Source organism: Dendrobates tinctorius, unplaced genomic scaffold, assembly GCF_039654945.1.
Source record: "Dendrobates tinctorius isolate UK_male_01 unplaced genomic scaffold, ASM3965494v1 ptg000054l, whole genome shotgun sequence".
NCBI classification, from domain to species: domain Eukaryota; kingdom Metazoa; phylum Chordata; class Amphibia; order Anura; family Dendrobatidae; genus Dendrobates; species Dendrobates tinctorius.
The window spans coordinates 18016000-18032480 of record NW_027361722.1 but is presented as its reverse complement, the minus strand read 5'-3'; positions in this window follow the sequence as shown (position 1 = coordinate 18032480).

Genomic DNA, 16481 nt, shown 5'->3' with positions numbered 1-16481 from the left:
GTCACCTGGGAGCCAGTGTCCAGCAAAGCGTTCAGGGGATGCCATCAATCACCACTGGGAGGACTGGTCGACCTCCAGCATACTTGGCTCTCCAAGTTCTTTGGGCCTGGGGATCCTATTCCTGGGGGTTGGCCCTCTGCCCCAGGGGTTGCTCGTTTAAATGACAGAACCTGGCGATGTGGCCTGTCCGGCGGCAGTAACGACAGATGGGACATCCGTCCTGGTCATAGCGGTCGTTCTTCCTTCCTCGGAGTGGCGGAATCCTCTTCTTCCGGAGCCACGGGACATCCTCTGGACTGGAAGCCAGCTGGACCTTCTCCTTGGAGGACACCTGCAGGGACTGCACGGTTTTAGTAAGTGCAGCCATACCTTTGGTCAACTCCTGGACCTGAAGACGCAGATCTGCAGCTGGGTCTTTATCCAGAGTCTGAGCATCAGCCTCCACAGGGGTGGAAGGGAAAGATGTTGCTTCCTGGTGGTAGGTGATCGCTGGATTCACCATTCACAATAGGTGATGTCACAGATCACCTCCTCCTGTACAATGACTGATAACACCTCTATATACAGTAGATAACACAGGATTCATCATTCACAATAGGTGATATCACAGCTCACCTCCTCTTGTAAAATGACTGATAACTCCTCTATATACAGTAGGTAACACAGGATCCACCATTCACAATAGGTGATGTCACAGCTCAGCTCCTCCTCCTGTACAATAACTGATAACACCTCTACATACAGCAGATACCACAGGATCCAATAGGTGATGTCACAGTTCTCCACCTCCCTCTCCTGTACAAAGACTGATAACACCTCTATATACAGTAAACACAGGATCCACCATTCACAATAGGTGAAGGAAGGGGAGAAGGAAGGACAGATGGACGGACAGAAGAAAAGGACCCTTCTCCATCTCGGATCCATTTCTGGGTTTGGCTCAAAAGCTGAAGTTTTGTCCCCCCCCCCCAAAATGCTGTTTAACCCCGTGATGACCACAATATAGTGATCTGAACAGAGCCATGTGGGCCTCCCTCCCAGGGCTGTGGGGATTGTCACAGCAGCGGTGACCCGGTCTGTGGCCCTGGGTGCCCATGTAAAAGGGGTTGAGTTGGGAAGGGAGATGTTAAGCCGACGCTGCATGCAGATCCTCTGGGACTGATGGTGTAGTGCAGCTATGATGTTGTAGCCCTCCACAGGCAGGGCTGTAGTCCCAGGGCAGTGTAGATAAAGGGTTAGGAAGAGGGTGCAGTGTTTGGCACAGAGATGTAGCAGTGCTGAGGATGTTGTAGGAAGGAGACAAGACACAGCGGGGTGCAGTTTCTTTACCTTTACTTGGCAAACGCAGTCCAGGGTCCTGGTTACAGATGGCACAGGAGCAGGCTAGCCTGGAAGCAACTCAGGTATCTCTCTATCAGATAAGTTGTGTAGTCTCCTTCCTAGCGTTGGCTTGAGGTACATGCAGTACAGTGTTACACTGAAGTTCCTCCGTCTTATCTTCTCTTAGAACTACCTCGTATGGCAGACAGCTGTAGCCCTCTATCTCTCTTGGCTCACCAGTCGCTGTTGTGCCTCCGAGTCTTAGGTGGGAATAGAGCATTTACAGCTTCCTATTCCTCTGGTTTCTGTTGCAGGACCTTCAGTATCCATACAACCGTGGAGACCAGGCTCCAGATCATGCGCTATCACTGGGAGGGAGCTCTCTGTCTCAGCTCAACCTCCAGCTTCTCTCCACACGAGTACACATGTTGCCCTCCTCACACTATTTCCCTTCCTGGCCCTCAGGGCGCGCTCCTCCCCAATCCTGGTTCAGAGCTCCCTCTGCTGGCCTGGAGTGGGAACGTGTTGCATGTAAATGATTAACTGCTAGAGCGACCCTTCATTGCTTCCAAGCATGACATCACCCTCCCTGGAGGAAGGCAATGCCATTGTGGCGACCATACTCCTGGGGGCGCCACATTTCCCCCTAGTGCAAGTCAGCACTCCTGGGCTGATGAAAAACATAAAGATATATAAACAAATAAACAATTATGGAGGTTACAAGATTTGAAAAAGGAAAAATAACAAAAACCAAAAGCTCCAAAAATAGTCCTGTGATGATAAGTCCAAGCATCAACGCCCATGGTCCATTCCTGGGCAAATGGTGAACTATTTACAAGATAGATAACCACACACAGTCCTGTGGCTCAGTGTCCATGAAAACAAGGTAAAAGTAAGGAAAGTTCTTACAGACTATCTGTAGGCACAAAAACTTGAACAGTTACATATGTACATGTACAGGTTAACAATACTTTAATTTGGTTATATGTGGAATCTAATGGGTGGTATACCTTGTGTAGTATGAGTAGATCTGCGTAACTCTGGTGTGGGTAAACTGGGTAGTATCCTCCTACGGACTCTTAGACTCACCATGGGTCTGACAGATTCACCACTGGCAGGGCGAGGGTTCTCTGGGTCCACTGCTGGTATGGCATCTGCTACCTGAACTTCCTGATTCTCAGAGTTCTCTTGAGTCACGTCTTCTTGTACTACCAGTTGGGGAAATGTCAACACTGGCACCACTATAGCATCATTTACTTTAGTCCAATTGGCAGGGAACTCTCCAAGTATAGTGCTGACCTTTGCTTCTTCTTCTATGGGTTGGATGTTATCTTGCTCTTCCATTCTTTCCTTTAACTGTTCAGGACATAATTTTAAATGATCCCTCGATATTGCTGCTGAGGTTTCTCCTCCATCCTTGCTAATAAGACACACCTTGGTATTGTCAAAGTTTGAGGGTAGAATGGTGTAAGGTTCAGCTTCCCATTGATCATCCAATTTATGCAGTATTCTTTTCCTCTTTAGGACTTGTTCTCCTGGTGACAAGGGAACTGCAGGTGCATGCTGATTGTAGTGCCTTTCTTGTTTTTGTCTTACTTGTGCTAGACTCTTCTCCACACAATCTTGTACTCTACGGTACTGCTGTTGTCTTTCCGTATCCCAGTCAGCATCTGGTGACGTTACTTCAGGTGTCAGGACTCCCATGTCCAAATCAATAGGCAGCTTACCAGGTCTTGCTCTCATTAGGTAGGCTGGGGTACAGTTGGTGGAATTCACTGGAATATGGTTGTAGAGGTCCACCAGATCTTGCTACTTTTCTGGCCACAGATTCCTCTCTTCCAAAGGCAATGTCTTCAGGAGATCCATCACTACCTGGTTCATCTTTTCACACATGCCATTGGTCTGTGGATGGTACGGTGTTGTCCGGAACTTCTTACAACCATGCAAGTTACAGAATTCCTGGAACACTTCTGCCTCAAAGGCGGGACCTTGATCTGTAAGCACTCACTCAGGATACCCATGTGGTCTACAGAAGTGCTGTTGGAATGCTCTGGCTGCTGTCCTGGCTGTTTGATCTTTGACAGGCACAACTGCCAGGAATCTTGAGTAGTGGTCCACGATGGTAAGAGCATAGATGTAGCCTGACCGGCTTGGGACCAGCTTAACATGGTCCAGGCCGACCAACTCGAGTGGCTGTTTGGTTATTATTGGCTGCAGAGAGGCTCTCTGGCTGTTTCGATCCTTTCTGCGCAGGTTACATTGTCCACACTCCCGACACCACTTTTTAATGGCTTTCCTCATACCAGCCCAGTAGAACCTCTCTCGGAGCAATGCTTCCAACTTCTTCCATCCGAAGTGTCCAGCTCCATTGTGGTATGCCTCCAAGACCATTGATACCTCTCTCTTTGGGACTACCACCTGCCAGACCAGCTCATGAGTGCGGGCATTGATACTCCTCCGACACAGCTTTCCTTCATAGATGAACAGCCAGCCTCTTTCCTTCCACAACTGCTGGGTTTCTTCAGGAGCATCCGACTCTGGGCGTGAGTCAGCTTGTGACAGTAGCTCCTTCACCAGGCGGACTGCGGGGTCGCTATCCTGCGTTTCTGCCCAGTCATGATGGGGCAATGAATTCAGGGTGACCTATTTCAAGCCAGACCGTCTGTTTCTCACTCCTTGAGTACGTTGGTCCGCAATTGGACGGTGGAAGGGAGGTAACTCTATTTCTTCAAGAGCCTCAGGGTCTTCTCCTGCATCTGGCAGATTAGGCATTCTGGACAGCGCATCAGCATTGGCATTCTTGTGCCCCGCTCGGTACTTGATGGTAAATTCATAGTTAGATAGCCGAGCCATCCATCGCTGCTCCAGTGCAACTAGTTTTGCAGTTTCCAAGTGAGTCAACGGGTTGATATCCGTGAAGATGGTAAACTTGGCTGAAGCTAGGTAATGCTTGAATCTCTCAGTCACAGCCCAGACTATGGCCAGGAACTCTTGCTTGAAGGAACTGTAATTGTCAGAGTTCCTTTCAGTGGGACGAAGCTTCCAGCTGGTGGGTCGCCCTCGCACACCCAGGGCAACGGGGTACTCGGTACCGGGCCGGTGTCAAGGCGGGAATGTGTCACAGCAGCGGTGACCCGGTCCGTGGCCCTGGGCGCCCAATATCAATGGCGGTGATGTTAATGGTGTTAAAGTTTATTAGAATAGTTCGTGACGCCACCCGTGGTGTTTGGCAGGTAAGATGTTGAGCCAACGCTGCATGCAGATCCGCTGGGACTGATGGTGTGGTGCAGCAAAGATGGTGTAGCTCCCCACAGGTGGAGCTGTAGTCCCAGGGCAGTGTAGGTGCAACGGATGAGGAGAGGTGCAGAATGGTATGGATGCTGGTACCCAGGTGTAGTGGTGCGGTAATAACTGGAGGACACCAGAGTATGCGGTTCCAAAGCTTTACTCACTGTTTGCAGTTCACACAACTGCCTGCCTCCGTACCGTGTTCTCCAGGTCAGGGCTCCAGCCAACCTCCAGGCAGGATAGGATTCTCCCTTCCACACTCCGCAAACATGTACCTTACTGAACGACTCCTCCAATGCACCTTTAGGTGCGAAGCACTCCAGTACTTAGTTACCCTGGAATGCCTCTCTCTAGGTGTTCCTAGCCTTTACTTGTATGACAGACAGCTGTAGTCTGCTTCGGGGACTCCTCACTGCGTCCCGGCTCTCTATTCAGTTGCTGTTGTGTCCCAAGTCTATGATGGGAGCAAGGCGTTAGCGGCTCACTACTCCTCCGGTGTCTGTTGCCGGACATAAAGATCCAATCAACCTCGGGTACCGGGCCCCGGCCTTTGCGCTCTCTGGACTGGAAGGGTTATCTCTCTTTCTCAACCTGCTTCCCACCGTCCTTCTATTCTCCTTCGTTCCAATCTGTTCTATCTCTCTTATGGAATCTGTAGTCTTCAGTCTACGTCGCTTTCTCCTTCTCTTCCTCTCCTAGGGAGCTCGTTCCACTAAAACCAGTCCTCAGCCTCTCCTGACTGACTGCCTTCCTCTGCCTTGAGCTCCTCTCAGGCTGACCTGCTGTCAGCCTGCTCTCTCTCTCTCTTAGACCCTCGTCTGACTGACCTTCTTCTCTGGGACTCACCCCAGACCTGAAATCCTACACCTTCCCTCTCTTTTATATCTAACTTCACCCGCCTCCCCAGCACCTCTCGTGTTACGAAGCCAGGGACCACAAAAAGCACCCTATGACCTTTCCAGTATAAAGCATGGATGGGTCCCTGCTGAACTATCCTTTGTGTGGGGTGCAGGTGTTGGAATGCGGAAAGGAGTTCCCAGCCTACCTGGATGGTGGGGCACTACATCTTAGGAGAAGGTGCAGTACCTCTGTGGCGACTGAAGCCTCAGGGGCGCCACACTGGCGTAGGAGATCACTCTTTCTTTGCCATTCTGTACCTGTGACAGTACTGCTCCAAGTCCCACGTTGCTGGCATCAGTGTACAACACAAAGGGTTTGTCATAATCAGGGTAGGCCAGAACTTCATCACCTGTGAGAGCCATCTTCAGTCTAGTGAAGGATCTCTCCAACTCCTCAGTCCATTCAAAGGTGGAACTTTTCTGTTTGGTCTTGGAGTGCCCCACCAGAAGATTTTGCATAGGGGTTGCTATTTCAGTAAAGCCTTTGATGAATCTTCGGTAGTAGCCTACCAGTCCAAGGAACTGGCGTACTTCATGGAGGTTGCTGGGCTTCTGCCAGTCCCTGATGACTGTGACCTTGTCAGGATCTGGTGCCACACCTTCTGCACTCACCACATGACCGAGGTACTGTACCTTGGGTTTCAGGAGGTGGCATTTGGAAGGCTTCACCTTCAGGCCAAAGTTGGACAAGGCTTCAAACACCTCAGCCAGGTGTTCCAGATGGTCTTCATAAGTCTTGGAGAAAACAATGACATCATCAAGGTACAAAAGGACTGTCTCAAAGTTCATGTGTCCCAGGCAGCACTCCATCAGCCGTTGAAATGTTCCTGGGGCGGTGCAGAGCCTGAATGGCATATAGTTGAACTCACAGAGACCCATTGGGGGGGTAAATGCTGTTTTCTCCTTGTCTGCCTCTGCCACGGGAACCTGCCAATACCCACTAGTGAGATCCAAGGTGGAAAAGTAGTTAGCAGTCTTAAGTGCAGCTAATGATTCCTCAATTCTAGGTAATGGGTAGGCATCTTTATGTGTAATGCTGTTAATATTCCTGTAATCAACACACATTCTCATGGTACCATCCTTTTTCTTTACAAAAACTATGGGAGCTGCCCATGGGCTACAACTGTCCCTGATATCTCCAGCTTCCTTCATCTCTCTCAACATACCTTTAGCACATTGGTATTGTTTGGGGGTATAGGCCGGTACCTTTCTTTTATGGGTGGATGATCTCCAGTGGGGATATGATGTTGAACCCCTTTTGCCTTCCCAAAATCTAGGGGATGTTTACTGAATACCCGCTCATACTCCTGGGTCACCCTGTAAACCCCATTTTTCTGGTATGAAGGTGTAGAGTCCGTCCCCACCTGCAGTTGCTGGCACCACTCCTCCAGCTGCTTCACAGAGCCATCGTCCTCCACCTGATCGGATGAGATCAATTGCTGCCGTGGGCGCTATCGGAGCAGCAGCCCTATTGGATCCATCATCTTGCGGCGCTGAGCGGTTGGTGGCGGCGTCCGCCGCTGCATTGCTGCGTGGCTCAGACATTCTCTTCCCCCCCTAGTTAACGTGAGCAAGGTCGCGGGGTTGTGCTGGCTTACCGGATGCCGCTCCTCGGCTGGATCAGGGGACGCCGGAACTGCAGGCCTCAGCTTCTCCCTTCTCGCGCGCTATTGATGCTACATCACAAAACCAGTGACGTTACAGCGATATTGCCAGCGATATCGCTTAGTGTAACGGGCCCTTAATGCTAGTTACGTTGGTTGTCATTTATTCGTCCCCTGCTGTGTTATTAGCCATATTTGCTTTTCATGAGTCTGTGCTTTTTTTCTTTAAAAAGGTTCCCCAGAAATAAGCATAGAGCGACCAGCTGTAATCGGCAGAGAAACATGTTCAGTTTCCCTGCAGTGCCCCCGCAGGGGAACTTAAGAATTACATGTTGAAATTCATTTGCTTTCCCCACTCCTTTCCTCCCCTATAGACAGAAACGCTTTGCCTTTATTCTCTAAGAGAGAAGTGATGCCAGGCTCCTCTGCTAAAAAAAAGGGTCAGTCATGGAAATTCCACTGTGCCGATCCTTCTCTCACCCAACATCAATCGGTGGGTTTATCCTACTTTTACTCTAACGTATAAAAGGCTTTTAGGGTTCTCTTGTGTATTTGGCCAGCGCTAGAGTTACTCACCCTCCCCGGGTCCAATGCCGGATCTCTGCTGCCATTTCAGTCTGCGTATTGACTGCAACAGTGACGTCATGATTACAGGTCTCATGACCACTGCAGACAGTCACTGAGCTCCATGGCTCTACTGGTGTAAACAGAGGGCCTGCCAAAATCGGTGACATGCACTGCAACATGATGTCACCGCAACAACCCATATATAGACGCCGATGCAGTGGTGGAGGGGCGGCGCTGGACCTGGGGAGGGTGACTACCATCTGATTATATTATTTTAATCTAGGGGTTCGCAATTTTTAAGGAGAAACCTGAAAACCCCTTTAGCTCTTTATATATTACATAAGCAATAAACTGTATCTGATGGACAGGTTATGGAACCCATCAGACAATAGGCACTATTAGGTCAGATGGGTATCCTAGAGGGTGTACTTTTGCTTAGAAGACACTAAAAGAGAGTAGTATTCTCATTCTAGACACTCTCACCATGACCCTATAGTATATGGACACCACAGAATGAGGAGGACACCAGCAAGGAGGATATTACAATCTTGGATACCAAACATTGGTCGAACACTTGGCAATTGGGTAGTAGACCCATCAATGCTAGGGACTTCCTGGGTCACCAAACTGAAACCGAAGGCTCGATATGGCAAAATGTTGAGATATTTTTTTTAGACAGGTTATACTGGTGTTGCTATCAGTGGTACAAAACTTGGTGCATAAGATCCTGGTGGAGGACCTCTGGTTTTTGAAGCTCACTCATTTGGAAGAATCCAGATTTTACGATAGTCAATGTCACCAACTTGATAGCGATACAGTAAGATCCTAGAGAGTGCCTGCTCTTAGGCCCCATTGTACCCACTAGTGGAAATGGAAATATCAGAATTCCATCTACTGCTCTCGGCACCGATGGATCCTGACATTGTCCATGGCTAATGATGGAAGCCATGACTGTCTACGATTCACAATTGGCACCTTCTAGAAGAGTATACACGTAAAAACTGCTTATTGCCTATGACTCCACTGTAACACAGAGGTACAGCTCCAGTTCACGGCCCTATGTTTCTCAGAAACATCTCTGCACCTCGTCCTTTCGGCTGTTGACGCAGAATAAAAAGTATCTTTGATTTGCTCCCCGGGGTCCTGGCCGCCCTCCAGCGTTTTCCTGCCCTGGGTGCGCTCCGGATTCAATACATTCTTTTATGTATTTTCAAATATGTCGTCTTCCAAGATAAGCAGCCGTGCTGTGAGAAGCAGGTCTTTACTCCTTGACCAAACAGTTGGGATCTTGTACTAAAAACATTCCGTGAGGACCGAGGTCCCCATAAAATTCCACTCAACAAGGCACTTGTGTAATCACAGATGGAAGACGCCCCGCGGCCCCCTCATCATCGTGATATAATAGTCTTATATAACATAATAGAACATCACTATGAAATGAAACACAACTGACGGCATCGTCATCTCCATAAAGAGTTGAATAATGCAAATTACTTTGAATTTTAGACCATTCTCCTCCAGAGCTGCATTCCGAATTCTGCAGTCTCTGAGCTTGTCTGTACAGAGCTTGCTGATGTAGGAACCATTGTCCCCGATGGATTATATAAACTCAGTTGTGTCTGAGAATATGAGATTATGCAGAGTGTGTCGCAAATTCCATGAGTTTCACAGGAACAATAGTGCCCTATTTTTTCTGTTAAAATTAAAGCCAACGGAATTTAAATTAAATGGACCCTATTAGTGTGTCCTAGATATAGATAGATATGATAGAAATAAAGGAAATACATATGGGATGGACAGATAGACAGATGATAGATAGATAGATGGACAGATGATAGATACATAGATAGATAATAGATAGATGGATAATAGATAGATAATAGATAGATAGATGATAGACAGATGATAGATATATAGGAGGGAAAGTTCCCACTGTGTAACCGGACCAGAACCAAGGGGACTGCCACCAAGGTTCTTAGGGGAACTGTTTCCGGGGGACAGAATGAGAGGACGGACCAGGGACGGTTCTAGAAGGAGTGGGGGCGGAGCAGGTATAAAAGGAACTGAGAACGCCAGCAGGGGGCACTCGACAGAGCAGGAGAGGAGCAGGAAGCCTAGGTGGCGCCAGAGAGCCAGAAGGAGTGAGCGACGACCAGAGAGATTGGAGGGGGACTCATCACGGTTAGGGAGGAGACAGCACCGGGTAGCCCAGGAGAGGGACGCCGACCAAATGACCGCGCTCCCGCCACTTAGACCCGCGGTCGCGGCCTGCCTGTCGCAGCCATCACTGCCCGACTCCAGCCCGCGGCTGCGGCCTGCCCGCTGCCGCCGCTACCCGACTTCAGCCCGCGGTTGCGGCTTGCCTGCCATCACCCGCGGCCGCCGCTGCCCGACTCCAGCCTGCGGCTGTGGCCTACACATCCAGGTCCCTGGCCACCGCCATCCCACCTCCGCCAGGAGGCCCAACGCTGAGGAACTCTTCAGGGGCCTATTGTGCCCTTGCTCCACCTGGGCATAGGAACGCCAGAAGCTTACGACAACTCCTCGTCAGCTGAGCCGCCGAATAGACACCGACCACCACTCTGCCGGATGTCAGACAAGGATAAGTGACACGTTGTAGTTGATCAATCATAGTTCCTGGACCCGTAGTCGGCCATACCGCGGCCTCATAGTTACCGGTTCCGACCGGGTAATCATTATCGTGTTACCTGTGTATTATTGTTTGGATCCCTGCGAGGATAACTGTTGTCAGCTTGCTAGTTGCTCAAGATAGCCCCTATATAAAAGTTGCATTTTACGCTCACTCCGGCTCCCGTCTCGTCACTGTATCCCGCGTACCTGCGATTACTACAGATACATAGATAGATAGATAGATTTGTAGGTGTGAAAATCTGCAAAATCGGCAGTGTATCAAATACTTATTTTCCACACTGTAGATAGAGATAATAGATAGATAATTGATAGATACATAGATAAGAGGTAGATACCTAGATAGATAAATAGTGATATATAATAGATAATAGATTTATGATAGATAGATTAGGTAAGAGATAATGGATGTTGTAGTATAATCTATGTTACAGTCATATGTAAAAGTTTGGGCACCCCTATTAATGTTAACCTTTTTTCTTTATAACAAAAATGACACCATATGACACCATCTGCAGCAAGATGATGCTGCCGGTCTTTGGAGGTGGTCTGTGGATTGTCCTTGACTGTTCTCACCATTCTTCTTCTCTGTATTTCTGATATTTTTCTTGGCCTGCCACTTCTGGGCTTAACAAGAACTGTACCTGTGTTCTTCCATTTCCTTACTATGTTCCTCACAGTGGAAACTGACAGGTTAAATCTCTGAGACAACTTTTTGTATCCTTCCCCTGAAAAGCTATGTTGAATAATCTTTGTTTTCAGATCATTTGGGAGTTGTTTTGAGGAGCCCATGATGCCACTCTTCATAGGAGAATCAAATAGGAGAACTACTTGCAAGTGGCCACCTTAAATACCTTTTCTCATTATTTGTTACACCTGGCTATGAAGTTCAAAGCTCAATGAGGTTACAAAACCAATTTAGTGCTTCAGGAAGTCAGTAAAAAATAGTTGGGAGTGTTCAAATCAAGAAAATGATAAGGGTGCCCATACTTTTGCACTGATCAAATTTTGTTTAAATGCAGATTGCACATTTTCTGTTAGTACAATAAACCTCATTTGAATCCAGAAATATAACTGAGTCCATCAGTTATTAGATATATGAAACTGAAATAGCTGTTGCAAAAACCAAAATTGTTATAAAGGAAAAAGGTTAACATTAATAGGGGTGCCCAAACTTTTACATATGACTGTATATATATAATATACTGTGAATATTCTCTGTATTAAAGGGGCGGTCCATTAATATAGCCGAGCGTTTGCGCTCTCCCACACTGGATTACATAGACGCACACTTCATGTCTTCAGTGTTGGTCAGTGGCTGAGCTCATGTCTGGAACCATTGGAGCTCCGGCTTGAGAATCCCATAGTCCCTCTACTATGCTGAGATGAAAGATGTGAGGGGGTCATCAGCCCCCCGATTATCTGTTACTTCACTTGAGCATCGACTATGGAGGGTTCGGGAATGAGAGTGTTTTTTTTTTTTTTGCCCCATGATGTACTTTACACAAACAGGCTTTGTAGGGTGACGCTAGGCCTCATCTCCATGACAACGAATCATTGCTCGGCCTTTAGCTATTAATCTGCTGCCGCCCCGCGGTTGTCAGGGGCCGTTAGGCCGATATTTTTTCACAATGAATTGGGCCTCACACTGAAGCGATTTACACGCGGCTGCGACGTGGCGCCATTTTCCTCTCATAGAGCGACATGCCGTGTTCCTGAGCTCCGTATATATGAGATTTAACTTACATGAGCCTCGATGGCTGAAAATAAAAAAAGAAAATACTGCGAGGAACCAAACAGGTGGACAGCAAATATGGCAAGGAAATGTTTAATAATAATCCGGCCCTGCGGCCCGGGCTAATATGGAGATATGTGGTGTCGTCTGAGCTCGGAGACCGCGAGCACCTGTCAGAAGGCCGCGCTTCGGGGAGTCCGGGAGGGAACTGTGGTGTCAAAATAGGGCAAACACAAGTGATGGCGGCCGCCCGTTACCCAGGAATGTAACTGAGAATTAAAGGGGTTGTCCATTCAGGGCGTATAACTGTCATAGAGGAGAAGGGGAAGAAGGAAATGTCAGCTCATCAACCAGATTTCCAAAAATTAACTAAGAAATGGCCACTTTAACACCTGGTTAGTGGAACTAATGTGCAAAAATGTAAAATGTATAAAAAAAAAAATTAAAATAAAAAAAAAAAACACTAAAAAAATTGTAAAATTAAAAAAAAAGGTCTAAAATTATATCAGTTTTAATCAGCTAAAAAATCTAAAAATTAATAATAATAATAATAATAATAATAATAAATACAATATTTGGCCTTATTATATGCATAGTGATCCAAACTAAAACAATCTAAAAATATTCATCTCATAGGTTGAATGCCAAAATATAAAAAAATGATATTGACAGAATTAATATTTTTCTGTCAAAACCTCACCTATAAATTGGAATATAAATAGTTAAGAAAGTGAAATGTATCCCAAAATGGTACCAATAAAAACACACAAAAAACAGCTCCATTGACTGAAAAAATACTAACGAAAAATATTTTATCGCTCTTAAAAAAAATGATAGAACCCAAATGTTTCATTTTTTTTTTTTCTTTGCATTTTATTAAATGCAAAACAAAAAAACTATATGAATTTGGAACTGACCCCTAGAAAAAAAGATACCACATTATTTTTACTGCAAAAAACAAAGTCAAAATGGCTATTTTTTTTAATTTTTCAGTTCCATCCTAGAATAATTATTTCTTCCATGAGTTTCTTTTCCAGTTGACATATCCGCATAAATGACCGAATGGAGAATGACACCCTTCACTTTACCAATTAGTATATTAAAAAACAAGTAGAAAATCCAAGTTGGCGAAATCATGAAAAAATGCAATTCCGCCATTGTTTATTAGACTTTCTTCTTACGTCCTTTATTTTTGCAGCAAAAATGACTAAGTTGCATGATTCTTCAGGTCAGTGCAATTACGTAAATTTTTTATAAGTGGTGAAAAATAGATAAAACTATCTAAAAAAAAAAAAACAAAAGTGTTATGTGCCGCCACTTTCTAAGACCTGTAACCTTTTTATTTTTCTGTTGGCGGGGCCGTGCGAGGGCTTGCTTTTTATGCGCCGAGCTGACCCAGTTTTTTTTAGTATATATGATGTCGATCGATTTGTGTAGCGAACAAAAAAACATCAATACCGGCATTTTTATTTTTACTGTACGAAGTTTACTATATGGGAGAAATCATTTTAGCTTTTGACTCATCAGACTATTGCAGATGTGGTGATGCCAAATATGTTTATTGTTTTTTTTGTTAATTTTACTTTCCACTGTTTATGTTCGTTATGCCGTTTTAGGTGATTGGTTGCTGGATTTCAGGGGTTAAACAGCAGCGTTCGGAATCTAAAATCTAATTTTTGCGCGGGAATGGGGTTACAAAAACCCTTTTACATTGCATTGGATATGGACTGCAATCAGATTCGGGTGCCCAATCCACAGTGAAATCAGTCAATTCCAGACCGTGTGAACGGGGCTTAATATTTCTTACAGCTGATGGTTTGTTACAGTCTGATCGGTCCTCTATGAGCTGTGCTCTGTTCACATCATGTCTGGGGACCATAGATGTGTTGTGTTGCAGATCGCATTCTCCAGTCATACAGTGGCATGTAAAAGTTTGGGCACCCGTGGTCAAAATTAAAGTTATGTGAACAGTTAATGGGGTTGTCCAATACTACGATAGCCCCTTCTTAAACTAAATGTTCCGCCCTGATAAAAAAAAAATAAACCTTATACTCCAGTGCTGGCGCCATTTCAGCTGTATCGGTACTCGCGGTCCCGGTGCTGAGATGCGGTGGAATGACACGTGAAGCCGGCATCCAATCAGCACTGATCTCTGACTTCCTCTTCATGTTCAGTTTGTCCGAAGGCGTCTAATTGGACACCAGAGTGATTTGTGTCACAACACGGCGTCACAGCGCCAGGGAGAGCGAGTGCCGACACTGCGGGAATGGAGGCGGCACAGGTGAGTATAGGATTTATTATGTTATCAGTGCCGGACATATATGGTAGTTTAAGAAGAGGTTGTCCTAGTAGTGGACAACCCCTTTAAGCAAGTTGAAGATGAAATGATCTCTAAAAGGCCTAATATTACAGATGACACATTTCCTGAAAATGTAAAAAAAAATGATATTTTTATTTTTTGCCTAAAATACAATGGAAAGGTGTCATCTGTAACTTTAGGCTTTATAGAGATCATTTCATCTGTTCACAATGACAGTCATTTTGACCAGGGGGAGCCCAAACTTTTACGTGCCACTGTATACACAACTGAAAGCCTGACGCTCTGTATCAAACCAGCCCTGATGTGCGCAGCTCACAGAGGATTGTCTACCTTGGTTACAACTTATCCGGTCTCAACAATCCTCTGTGAGCTAAGCTGATACATTTCCCCTGTTCTTATATGTTGTAACAAAACCGCACATAAGAGATTTGTCCTGCTGACGACCGGAAACAATTGTAGCAAATCCTCAGCAGTCAGAGAAGTGTTAGGCCAGGACAGAATTTCAGAAACAAAAACGCCTCCATTCGCTTACAGCAAGCAGAAGTCTGGAAATGGTGAAGAATAGACGCCGATTAGAAAGCTCAGGACGATCTGTCCCATAGCACAGGCATGGCCGATGCGGAGTCAGGAGGCTGCGGCACAGCTGGGTGTCCGCTTATCGCTCTGACAAAAATTCCTGTCGCTCCCGGGGATAAATCCTGACTCAGCGAGCCGAAATCCACAAGCCGTGGAGCCGTCGCGTTTCGCAATCCCGACACTTTGCAGGGACATATTTACGTAAAGCCACCCGTGGTCTGAACCGGACCCCCGCGTCTCTGTAAATAGCGAGGATGAACAGCTGCGCAAGATGCTGCCCGGACGGCATCCAACGGGTGGCTGACAGCAGAGAGAATGTGCGGGTTCAGAAAGGTCCACATCAGCGACTCGTATCTATCCTGGGCCAAGAATAAGACAATATCGATCATCTCAAGATCTCTGCGTGATGTCAGTGAACTGAAATAGTCCCGAGGCTGAAAACCTGCCAATATCCTGAATAGCCTTAAATGTAGAGGTCAATAGCGACTGCGGCACCTAAGTGGCGTTTACAGGGGAGCCCCTAACGGTCTCTCCCCCTCCGATGAACCTAATACTTCAATATATTTTATAGATATGATCAGAAGATCGCAAGTTCAAAAAAAAAAAAAGTTTAATAAAGATTTAAAAAGTTTAAAAAGTTCTTAAAAAGTTTTATTTCTGAGTCTTGGGGGGGGGGGGGGAAGATAACTATTTGTAGATTTTATGTTTAGTAACCCATACAATAAATGTTATTTATGCCACAAATTTATGCCTGTAAACTGATTAACCCCTAAGATGAATTTACGCTGAGGGACGTTACCGATCGCCGGACAGGTATGGATATTGTTGGTTATTTTTTACAGAACAATGGCTTTGATATGTGATTAAGAGTATAATCTTATTGACACCTCTCCATTACTATGCCGGGCTTAATGTCACCTTACAATAGCAAGGTGACATTAACCCCTTATTAACCCCCACTTGCCATCCCTACAGGATAACTGGGAAGAACCTGACAAAGCTTCAGAATAGGCGCATCTAATAGATGCGCCTTGTCTGGGCAGCTGCGGGCTGCTGTTTTTAGGCTGGGGGGGCAAGATCAATGGCATCTTACCAGTCTGAGAATACCTGCCCCCAGCTGTGAGTTTGGCAGGGTTGGTTCACAAACAGAGGGGGGGACCCCACATCGAGTTTTCTTTCATTCATTCTCTCCTGCTCGCTGTTGCCGGCAGAGCAGGAGAGAGGAATGACAGACGTGTTCAGCACCAGCCATCGGGGAACAACGGCTTACAGTAGAACTTCTTCCCCGGCGGCCGTCTGTAAATGCCGTGTCCTGCACGTTTTGTGGACCGTGCGTTCTCAAACACTGATGATGGCGACTGTCACATACACACTAAATTAGGCAAGATTTTCCACGCGAGGGTCTAAGGCCGTTGGATGACACCGCAGCCTTTCACTGCTGAGGGTTTGCTACAACAGCTTTCATCCTGGTTATCACAGGTGGATAGAATGACTCCTTTTTTTCGGATAATGGTTAGACGGTG